Genomic DNA, 12,146 nt, shown 5'->3' with positions numbered 1-12,146 from the left:
TCCCTTTTACTCCAGCTATAACTGATGAAGTATCTAGAAAAAAATTCCAGTTAACTTTTTCTTCCTACTCCTGAGAATTCTACCTCTTTCATCCCATGCCAGAATGACCGTCTCTTGGTTGAGCCCCAGTTGCCCCATGGTCTACACCAGTGCCCTTTCCCCAGTGACAGGCAGTTGGCACAGAACAGAGCGGCATTTCCGAGTGGTTTGTCGGCCACAAAGTGGCTTGCTCATCTGGTTATCCATAGCTGCCCTGGCAATGGTTTCGAAGAGTCAGAAAGAATTGAAGCTATGCCATGGCTTCTAACCATCAAAGGCATCCACGGAGACCAGGTGCAAGTAGAAACTTTCCTTTGACCCCCGCAAGCTGTCCCTTATTGTGTGATCTCAGGACGTTGACCATGCTGAGATAGTCTTGCATGGATATGTACCCACAGGCAGTCTCCTGCAGCTCCTTGGGCTTCTGCTCCTTGTGGAATGGCTGCTTCCTGTGATGGAGATCACAGGAGATACTTAGACTGCTCTTCAAGATGTGGGAAAAGGTTCACCTCTGTGGGCTTCTTTATTTGGATATCTGGAATCGAGTGGGGCCCCCACCCAAGCATCCTCAGACCGCACTGATTGGATGAGCCTTGGAGGAAGGGGTCACCTGTTGTTTATCTAGCTGCTCAGCAGCTTCAGACAACTTCAGCATCTCTACTAACATAATATACATACTGCGTAAATCACCCTTTCAAGGCCCCCAATTCAGTGACTTGGGTATATCGATTTTAGTTTTCTGTGCTGCAGATGAAACCCAGGGCTTCTCACATGTCAGGCAAAGTGTTCTACTTCTGAGCCACATCAGTGACGATGAACATACAGTTTAGAACACATTAGCCCTAGAGCCAGGGCTGTGGTCGTTTGCACAAGCTTTAGGGGCAGAGCATTGGCTCAGGAAACAGTGTTTAAATTCCATATGGATATCTAGAGTCCTAAAATACACAATTTCATCCTATCGTTATCCTTGTATTTGGCTGGGAATACAAACAAAGATTATGGTATATCAAAGGACCAGGGGATTTCTTATGTCATCAAGACCTTTTTTTGTCTGACTCTATAGTAAAGCTAAGATTGACTATATTTATACAACAGAAGCTTTGTAAAAGATTTTTCAGTTTTGTGAAATCCTATTGGTGTCTCATCAGGACGGGTCGGATTTCCTTTTTAGTCTGTCTCTCAAGCATTTATAGTTTGTTAGGGATGGATGTTGCATGCCTTTTTTTAAAATAAAAACATATCTTTTGAGCTGTCTCTCTTGAATTATGGGTGTGGGTGGCTGGACAGGGGAGCAGGAAATGGTGTCTTTGACATGAAGTCAGAAAAAGTGAACAGAGAAAGGAGCACAGACTTTAGACCAATATGCAGGATGAAGGCTGGATCGTTCTTGCCACCTACTGAGGAATTAATGCTGAACGCCTCATTTTCTGTAATAATAAACTGATACCAAGATTGGGTGAGGGACAAGCGATCTCACACGTAAAAGACAGCATGTTAAGTCCCTTCCCCAAGTCAGGCTTCTCTTGCGTGGCATTAGCCAGCCACACAATGCTTCACGAACACAAAAGAACTTAGCTTCTCCTGGTAGGAAGAGGATTATTACAGACTAGAAGTGGAGAAAGTTCTAGAGATATTACAGACCTATCATTCCCCGGGAAGACTGGGTTTTTCTGATTCTTTTCTTTCTTTCCCTCTAGTTGTGTACGCTGAGACCCCAGAACTGTACCCCCCACATGAGTTTAGACTGCCACAGGCATTTGAACCTGAATTTTATACGGCATGAATGTTCTACATTGGTCTTTGGCTGGGGCAGGATGGGGACTCTTTGGCATCCAACAAGTTTTTCCTCCTCCAGCCCCTCCCACTCGTCTGTCATCAGAGCCTTCTTTTTTCCTGGCTTTTCAAGAGAGGGTCTATCTATGTAGTCCTGGCTATCCTGGAACTCACTCTATAGACCAGGCTAGCCTCAAGATCCACCCGCCTCTGCCTCCCAGTGTTGGAACAAAAGGCGTGTGCCACCAAGGCCTGTCCTTAGAGTCTTTTATATCCTCTTTCTCTTCCTTCATCCCTTTTTTTTTTTTTTGTTTTGGCTTTGTTCGGCTTGGTTTGTTTTTGAGACACTGCATGTAGCCTAGGCTGGCTAGAACTGATTATGTAGCCCAGGCTGGCCTCAAACTCATGGCAATCGCACATGCCTGACTGTGTGTTTTGGTTTTATGTGTATGTATAGGTCTGTCATGTTTTTGTTTTTGTTTGTTTGTTTTTATTTTTGAGACAGGGTTTCTCTGTAGTTTTTGGTGCCTGTCCTGGAACTAGCTCTTGTAGACCAGGCTGGCCTCGAATTTACAGAGATCCACCTGCCTCTGCCTCCTGAGTGCTGGGATTAAAGGCGTGTGCCACCACCGCCCAGCTAGGTCTGTCATGTTGTTGCTGTGTGTGTGTTGAAATCTTTATTCATTTACTTTGTATGTGAATGCGTGTTTAGTCTGTGTGCATGTTTGTGCATCACATGTATGCCTGAAACCTGTGGTGGGCAGAAAGAGGTGTCAGATTCCCTGGGACTAGAGTTTCCGACAGTTGCTAGGCAATATGTGCCTGCTGGGAATTGAACCCAGGCCCTCTGGAAGAGCAGCCAGTGCTCTTAGCTGCATAGCCATCTCTCTGGCCCCACTGTGTTTTGTGCTTTTTGTGGGTTTTTTTTTTTCTGTTACAAAATAAAAAGTAAATTTATTCAGCAACAATGATACATTTTAGCATTATACAGTAAACAGAAGCAAGTTTCTCAGAGTTTTCAAATTTCTTGCAGGTTACTCTTTGACATTCAGGAACACTAAACAGTATATCCAGAAATTCTCAGCAATTTCAAGGTTATGATTATTTTAAACATACTTCCAACACTAAATTCATACTTCACACTCTGTTATATAGATAATTAAAACTCGTGTTTAAAGGAAGACATACTTGTCAGGCAGTGGTTGTGCATGCCTTTAATCCCAGCATTCAGGAGTCAGAGGCAGGCTGTGTAATGAGCTGTTCTGTCTCTTTAAGAGAGAAGCCACGCCCCCATCCTCTGAGGCAGGCAGATCTTCCTTCCTGCTTGCTGGGGGACCAGTGGCCTGTGCCATCCTTGCCTGGGACTGGCTGTTCTTGGAACCCACTGCCAACTGCCTGCCACCACATGGCCCGCTGCCTGCCCCACTCAGGACCTGCAGCATATTTTTATTAATCCATTTTAGGCTGATCTCTGTGAATTCGAGACCAGCCTGGTCTACACAGCTAGTTCCAGGACAGCCAGGGCTACACATCAAGACCCTGTCTCGAAAAACCAAAAAAAGAAAAGTAAGAAAGATCTTCTTGTAGTGTTCCAAAGGAGGACTGCCTTGCTGCTGCTGTGTTGTGAGATAGGATCTCACATGTTCCAGCCTGGGCCTGAACTGGGCCAAGAATGACCTTAACTCCTGATCCATCCGCTGAGAGGGACCATGACTAGATAATAAAGATGCTGAACTTCCAAGATGGCTGGCTTCTTCTTGGCCTTCCTGACCTGAGCCCCCAAAGCTTGGTAGCTTAAAATCAAAGGACTGAAGGGTCTTTTATCCTGCCTGGAGGGACTCCAGTCTGTAAACCCAGCCAACAAGTTCAAGGCCAGACCAGGAGGCGTACCTGGACCTGTTTCCCTATCTTTGTTCCAACTGTGCCAGCCCCACTCCCCTCTCAGCCCCTCCCCTCACTCCACTCCCTCAAGGACGGACCAAGTTTTGGCTTCTCCCTGCTTTGCAGAGGGTCTTCTGTGTGCTTTTGTAGGTAGTAAAAGTCTCTTTTGCTGTCCCGGAACTAGCTCTTGTAGACCAGGCTGGCCTCGAACTCACAAAAGACCCACCTGTCTCTGCCTCCCGAGTGCTGAGATTAAAGGTGTGCGCCAGTACCTCCCAGGGAAAGTCTGCCTTTACCAGGTGATTCTGTTTGCTGTCTGAGATTTCTCCGCCTGCTGTGCTTGAGACTTTTCCTGCTTTCTAATCCTTTATCTGGCAGAGAAAAGACCCTGACCCAGTACCAGTGGAGTGTGGGTTCTCAATGACCACCAGGCTACACCTGTGGATGTTAGAGGACTGTTTGCAGGGGTTGGTTCCTTCTTTCCACTCTGTGGGTCCCTGGGCTTGAACTCAGGTCGTCAGGCTTAGTGGCAGGCCTTTTCCTACTAGGCCCTCTGGGCTTGAACTCAGGTCATCTGGCTTAGTTGCCCGTCTTGCCCGGTTGCTGTTAGGTTGGGAGCAGTCCCTCGCATCTATCCCAGCCCCCCAGGCCTGGTCTGGACTTCAAATCCCAGCAGGCCAGGTCCTGACCCCTTCCTGGGGGTGGGTCTCCCTTTCTCCCTCCTGGGGATCGCATTCCTGTGGCTTCCCGGGATCCCCACCCCCACCCCCCCACCCTCCCCCCCCCCCCCCCCCCCCCCCCCGCCTTGGGGCCACCCGAGAGCACAGATCTCCCATTAAACCTGGATATTTCTTAATTTGGCTTGTTTTGACTGAGAATTGTTGTGTCGTCAGAGAGCTCGTGTTAGGAAATATTCCTAACAGTTGCTTGTTTTTGTTTTGTTTTGTTTTTCTGAAGCAAAGGCTCAGTATACAGCTCCAGGTTAGTCTTTTTTTTTTTTTAAAAAAAAAAAACTTTATTTAACTTTATTTCATGCACATTGGTATAATGATGTCAGATTCTCTTGAATTGGAGCTACAGACAGCTGCAAGCTGCCATGTGGATGCTGGGAATTGAACCCGGGTCCTCTGGAGGAGCAGTCAGTGCTCTTAACCACTGAGCCATCTCACCAGCCCCCCAGGTTAGTCTTGAACTCGCTGTGCATCTCAAGCTAGCCTCACCCTTGAGATTCTTCTACCTTTGTTCGCCGAGTGCTGGAGTTAGAGGCGCCCACCACTGTGTTTGCTTTCACGTCCTTTTTCTGACTCCCGTGCCCTTCAAATGAGCAAAAATCTCGTGACTTCCTTGACAGGCAGGGCAAGCTGGTTGTGTATGACCCAATTCTGTTTTGCCTGGGTGATGCTATTGCCGAACTTGGGTCATAACTTGCATCCCAACTCAGATGCTGAGGTCTGCCCTTCCTCGGTAGGACAATTTAAAGAGCCAGATTAATGGTGAAAAGCAGCAGAGGCAGAAGCAGGCAGGCCACTGAGTGGGGGTTAGATCACCAGCCTGGTCTACAAAGTTACACAGGGAAACCTTGTCTCAAACAAACAAACAAAAATGAGAAGCAGAGCCAGGTGTGGTGGTACGCGCCTTTAATCCCAGCACTCTGGAGGCAGCGGCAGGCGATCTCTGTGAGTTCAAGGATAGCCTGGTTACGTAGGAGTTCCAGAACAAAACAAAACAAAAAAGTGGGAAGCAGAAAAAGATTTGCTCAATATGACCACATTGGAAAGAGGGACAAAGGGATCCAGGGAGCTCTCCAAGTCTGTCTTTAGGGTCTTGAAGTGAAATCTAAGTTTAAATAGAGGGCTGAAGATGTACACAGCTAAGCGGCTCCAGGAAAGGTGTGCTCCTGCCCACCATGTGGGCTTCCGGCTCAACCAGGTGCGCTGTCAAGTTCTGAGACATCTGGGAGACCTCTTTCCTGACTTCCCCTTTCTTTCTCAGCGTGGGGTTCCTGGGCAAATTCCTGCTTTCGGGTCCTTTGTTTCACAGTGAGATTGAGGGCTGCAGTGTCCCAGAGTCCCTTTAGAATATCTTCATTCTGACATGCTGCAGCACTACGCTGTAGCTGCTGGTCCTGGCAGTTAAATATTTCAAATATCACTCCTCCCTGTGGGATAAAATGAAAACTCTAAGGAGTAGAGAAGGAAACAAAATGTTATCTGTTAAGCCCAGAATAAATGCTTTGATGATGTTGCCTGTTCTCAGAAAAGCCTAGAGGCAGGCACGCACTGTTCCTGTTAGGACCGAGAAAGAAATTCCAGTAACTGTGGCCCTGGCCCACAGGTTCCCAGCACCCTCCTCTGCTCTCCCTGGAGCAATCCTCCTGCGGTACTCCTTGGTGGTCTTTCCTCCCTCCTGGCCTAAGCTCCCCTCTTCTTCCTTTACTCCTGACCGGTCTCACAGAGCCTTCAGGTCACTGATTTTGAAAGGTTCTGTCTTCCCAAATGGATGAACATGTGTCATAACCACACGGTAGTGCTGCTGTTTGTTTTCTTAAATTTAACATTTAATCCGTAAATTAAATTTAATTTAATCCGTAAGCCCCAAGACAAAAACTACAGGCAGAACCAAGCTTGAAACCAGACAGGTGGGGCAGAATTTCACAGATAATTTTAAGGATTCCCCAGTCACTGACAAAGAAGAGTGTCCAGAGAAGAAGATAACTTACTACTTTGTCTAATTTTTTTTTCTTTTTATTTGTTTTTTGAAACAGGGTTTCTCTGTGTAGCCCTGACTGTCCCAGAACTCACTAAGCAAACTGGGCTGGCCTTGAACTCACAGATCTGCCTCCTGTGTGCTAGTATCAAAAATGCATGTCACCACCCAGCTAACAACTTTGTCTAAACCTTTAAGAAAACATTTAAAGGCTGAGAATGCAGCTCAGTTGATAAAAGTGTTTGCCAGCATACTGGACGCCTGAGGTTCAATTCCCAGTACCATAAAACTAGGTGTAGTCACCCTTGGCTTTATAATGATACTCCACCCCACACATTGAACAAAAGCTGGTTGTGGTTGTCCCAGCACTTGGGAGGCTGAGGTAGGAGGATTGACGTGAGTTGGAGGTCAACCTCTGTTGTGGAGTGAGACTGTCTCAATACCACAATTAAAACCCAAAGTAGTCAGGCAGTGGTGGTACACACCTTTAATCCCAGCACTCGGGAGGCAGAGGCAGGCAGATCTCTTGTGAGTTCTAGGCTAGCCTGGTCTACAAGATAGGCTCTAAAGCTACAGAGAAACCCTGTATCAAACAAAAATAAAAATAAAATAAAACCCAAACTAAAACAACAGCAAAAAAACCCAGCTAATGGAATGTGACTTGTGACTAATCTTAGCCTTCAGTGATTAATGGGTGGTGTTCGGGTAGAAGGCCCACCCCATGCCCCCTCCCCTGGGAGTTTCCTCAGTTCAGACTCCGCCCCCAAGAAAGCCTGCCAAAAGATGACCCCTCCCCAGAGATGCTTCAGACCACACCCACAGGGCACACACACACACACACACACACACACACACACACACACATGCACGCACGCACACGCAACAAACACGTGGTTTTCTGGTCTTCCTTCCCTATCTCCTCTAGGGGGCTGGAAAGCCACCCAGGAGCGTTGGTATCCATTAAACATGGGTTCTTTCTAATTCTGCTTGATTTGGTCTGATTCGGATTATCGCCTCAGCAGAGAGGCTTATTGGGATGCAGAAACTTTTCAAGAAGAGATTTGCTTTGAATTCAAAGACAACATATTCCAGTGTGGGCTATAGAATGAGACCCTGTTCAACTAATTTATTTTTAATTAAAAAGCTCACAACCCCACATAGAGTGCACCTTCTTACATGGTGTAATGTGACAGGAGTATTGGCTTGTCACCCCAATTCTGTCTGGGGGATAGGCTGGCTCAGCTCCCCCACCCCCAGGTCTGGTAGCTTTCCTTGATCCAGGGACTCTCACAATTCCTTTTGAGCCACCCAGGGGGAGCAGCCTCCCCCTTTGTTACAGGTCTCCCTGAGAGAAGGGGATGGGAAACCCAGAACTGGAATGACTCTGAGAACAGCACAATAAAAACTAGCATGGAGCCAAGTGAGCATGTGACACTCGCCTTTAATCCCAGCTCTCGGAAAGCAGAAGCAGACGAATCTTTGTGAGTTTGAAGCCATGCAGGTCCACATAGAGAGTACCAGGACAGCCAGGACGCCAGAAAGAGACCTTGTCTCAAAAACCAAACAAACAAACTAGCATGTGGGTTGGAAAGATGGTCTCGGTGGCTAAGAGTGCTCACTCACTGCTCTACCAAAAAGCCATGCTTTGCATCCCAGCACCTCCATCAAGTGTCTCAAGAACATATATAACCAAGATGTGACCCATTGCATTTGGTTACAGGGTCACAGTCCTAGGGTAGCGTCAGGATGCAGAGAGAAAGAAAGGGGAGAGAGGGATGGAAGGAGGGAAGGAAAGACAAAGGAAGGAAAGAAGGAAGGAAGAAAGGAAGGGAGGACAGAAGGAAGGGATGAAGGGAGAGAGGAGACAAGGAAGGAAGGAATCGAAAAGAAAAAGAGACTGGAGAGATAGCTGGTTTCCCTTCAGCACGGATGATCCTGATTCTAAACTGATAAATGCGCAGTGCCACTAGGCTAATTCTTATACTTACGACGTAGGATGAGTATTTTAATCTTGTCACGATTTTATTTATGCTACACCTGCTTGTTGGGATGGGGTGTATGCAACATGGAAATCAGTTCTTTCCTTCCTAATTGTGAGTCCCAGGAATTGAACTCAAGAATTTAAGCTTCCAAGCAAGCACCTTTACCTGAGGAGCCATCTCACCAGCCAGCCCTAGCACAAGCATTTTTAAAGAGAGGCCTTTCTTTCTTCCTCTCTTTTTCTTTCTTTCTCTGTCTCTTTCTTAAAATACTACCTAGAGTTACCTAAGGAGATTTCTTATTTTTTAAATTAATTTTTATTTCATATGCATTGATGTTCATGAATGTCTTTGTGAGGCGTTGGATCCCCTGGAACTGGAGTCACAGACAGTTGGGAGTTGCCATGTGGGTGCTGGGATTGAAACTAGATCTTCTGGAAGAGGAGCCAGCACTCTTTTTTTTCCTTTTCTTTTTCTTTTTTCTTTTTTTTTAATGGGGATGTTCACAGGACTTTCTTCGATTTAAAACTGTAAACCATGTTAATCATCTCGATGGGAAAGGCTTACATTTCACAATTCTGAACGCGACTTTATAACCTCCATGCTGGGGTAACACCCTTATGTACCCATCTTGCCAGAATCCGCTCCCGTGACCCCTGTCAACATGCCCATCATTTACCAAGTCAAACTTTCTCTCTCATCTTGAATCCAGCATCAACTAACTTTTCCCTCTCCACCTGGCGCATCAGCCTAAAGCCATGTGTTGTGCGTCCTCTGACCAGACACACGTGCCTTGTCTTTCATCCTCTAGCGTCCATGTCCACAGGAAGCTTTTGACATCTGCACATGACCAGTGACATCTCCGACACTTACACATATTGGTCTTGCTGTAGATGTATTGATTGTTGCATCAATGGAAGTGATCAGTACCAACGAAGGCCTTCCCTGGCTCCCTAACTGCTTTCAGCATCTCCTTAAGCTCATCACAATGTTTGCACATGCCTTCCACGTGGAGAGTACCACTGTAGCCATAGCGCTCCTGAGGGGCAGGGTACAGCTCCAGCCTTTGGTGTCTAAGGCTGACAGTGTGGTGTAGGAGTTTCTTCAGGGCATACATGGAGATTTGGTTCCCATAGAAGCTGAACTTGGTGAGCTGGGGGCAGTTGCGATACGGCGATCCTCAAAATGACAGTCCCTAAGTCCAGGGCCACCAGGGTGGGTCCAGTTTTTACTAACAGAATGCAGAGGGGTTCAGGACTTAAGTTAACCTGGCATTTTCCGAATTCAGTTGTTGCCACTGACTGATGCATGGGAACTCAGAACAGTTCCACTCTGATACCGAGAGTGTACAATGAGTCACGGCCAGGTGATCCAAGGGGGTCCTCATGGACCCAAGCAGCTGGTGCAGGTGGCCCTCAAGGAAGGGGACAGTATCCAGATGCAGCTGGTGGAGGCACTCCAGCTTGAGGAGCTGCGGGGTGAACCCGCTGATGAGATGTCTCCTCTCCTCTGGGGAGATAAAGTTATCTTCATGGATGCTGGTGAGGGATGTTGCACAGGTTCCTCACATGCCCAGGTAAGGAGCCCAGTTAAGCAAGAAAGCTGGGTTGCAGGAGAAAAGAAGGCCCAGTGTTTCTACATACTCCAGGCTCACCTTTTCTGAGAGCTTCTTGTTATAATGGGATGGTGACTAAATCTGATGCCATTCCCCCCACTGCATGAGGTAGGAGGACCGCTGGCTAAGGGGTCCATCCCGGACAACCAAGCCCACTGCCACCTTTAAGGGCTGCTTCACTCCTGCCTTAGAATGGCCTGCCACTGCTCGAGAGTCTCACTTGAGACCTGTAGTAACCAGTCATCCATGGACCCAGGCCACACACCCAAATAGTTTTTCCGACCCGCAGGCCATCAATCTAGCTCTTTCAGTTTGTACTCCCTGGGGTGAGCCTTCTGGATAAGCAGTTTATCAATCTCTTCTAGGACAACTTGTACTTGGGTTTCCAAGTTGATTGTTCTCCTCCTCAAAGCTCCCAGAGGGAGTTGGGGGAAGGGACAGGAAGACACTATAGTCCTCAGGACATCAACATGATCACCATCATGGCTTGCTTAGATAGTTGTGATTATGAGTACTAAGGGTAGGCTCTTTATAACAGTGTTGGCCAAGGCCTCATCTCTCAGCAGGCTCTGCCCAGCCAGGTCCTGGAGTGTGAGTAGGGTCTTACTGCTCATCTTGGTGGCTCTTCAGGGAGAAAGATCACGAAGAAGCATCAGATGTGACAGAGAGCTTTCTATCCCAGTCAGCTAGGTACGACTATGAGCTTCTGGACCGAAACTAGCACTCTTAACCCCTGGGCTATCTCCCCATCCCAAAGAGAGAAGTTATAATTTAATGATAGAACTAATGGCAAAACATGCCTAGAGGAATTCTTTAAAAGATTATTATATGAGTGTTCTGTCTGCATGTACGCCTGCACACCAGAAGAGGCCACCAGATCCAGATCTCAGTACAGATGGTTGTGAGCCACCATGTGGTGGCTGGGGATTGAATTCAGGTCCTCTGGAAGAGCATCCAGTGCTCTTAACCTCTGAGCCATCTCTCCAGCCCCGTAGAGGAATTTTTTTAAGTTTTTTTTTTCTTTTCTTTTATTGAGAAGCCAGAATTTCAAAGAAATAAGTACATTGGCAGTTTCCATGAAGGATCAGAGCAGAGGCACTCCCTCCACCCCCACCCCACAGAAACCCCTGTCACTGCTTTAATACTTTATACAGTTTTGACCCTCACAGGCTTTCAGTGGCCTCAACATTTCGAGGAGGCCTTCACATGTTTTCTGCTAAGACTGTAGCTGTACTTAACATTTATCCCCATTATAATTTTTTCCACTTGATTTCCATTTTCTAGCATTCTGGTTGCTTTTTAGAAATAGGATGGGACACAAGAAGGTTAGAGTAGGTTTTGGGGGGGCTGTTGGTTTTGATCTTTTTAGTAGATATTAACTATGTCAATGTTTGATACTATACAGAAGTGGTAGGTTTGGGATTTGGTTGTGTGTCTTTGTTTTTTAAACAGATTTTTTTTTTTTCCAGAGACAGGGTTTGTTTTTGAAACAGCCCTGACAGTCCTGGAACTCACTCTGTAGACTGGGCTGGCCTTAAACTCACAGAGATCTTCCTGCCTCTACCTCCCAAGTGCTGGGATTAAAGCCACCACTACCCAGTTAAGACAGGTTCTTATTATATAGTTCTGGCTGGCTTAGAACTCAGTATGTAGACTGGGCTGGCCTTAACTTTACAGAGATCTGCTGGCTTCTGCCTCTGATGACACATGCAACAAGCCTGACTGGGCTTTGATTTTTGACATATGCTGGCCCTGAACTCATGATTCTGCTTCTCCACCTCCCAAGGGATGAAATCATGGACAGGCACCACCTCACCTAACCAAGGGAGGTAGTTTCAAATGAGGTCTTCTCACTTTAAGAGTAACGGTGAGCCGGGCGGTGATGGCGCATGCCTGTAATCCCAGCACTCAAGAGGCAGAGGCAAGCAATCTCTGTGAGTTCGAGACCAGCCTGGTCTTCAGAGCCAGTTCCAGGACAGGTTGCAAAGCTACACAGAGAAACCCTGTCTCAAAAAAACAAACAAAACCAAATAGTAGCTGCGAGTGTGTAGAGTACGCATGGTGGTGATTCCAACACTCCCCACACAGAAGCAGGTCAGCCTGGTCTACATAGAGAGATCCCTTCTCAACGAAGCAAGAATAATATGAATGTA

The 12,146-nt window shown here is 46.9% G+C and overlaps 1 pseudogene; it reads right to left on the bottom strand.

Moving 5' to 3' along the window:
• Positions 1-9,123: 9,123 nt before the first annotated feature.
• On the bottom strand, positions 9,124-10,607 carry LOC119800668 (annotated as a pseudogene).
• Between the last annotated feature and the right edge of the window lie 1,539 nt (positions 10,608-12,146).

Source organism: Arvicola amphibius, chromosome 14 (assembly GCF_903992535.2).
Source record: "Arvicola amphibius chromosome 14, mArvAmp1.2, whole genome shotgun sequence".
Classification (NCBI taxonomy): Eukaryota; Metazoa; Chordata; class Mammalia; order Rodentia; family Cricetidae; genus Arvicola; species Arvicola amphibius.
Note: the sequence above shows the minus strand (reverse complement) of the source record. Positions and strands in the feature narration are given on the sequence as shown.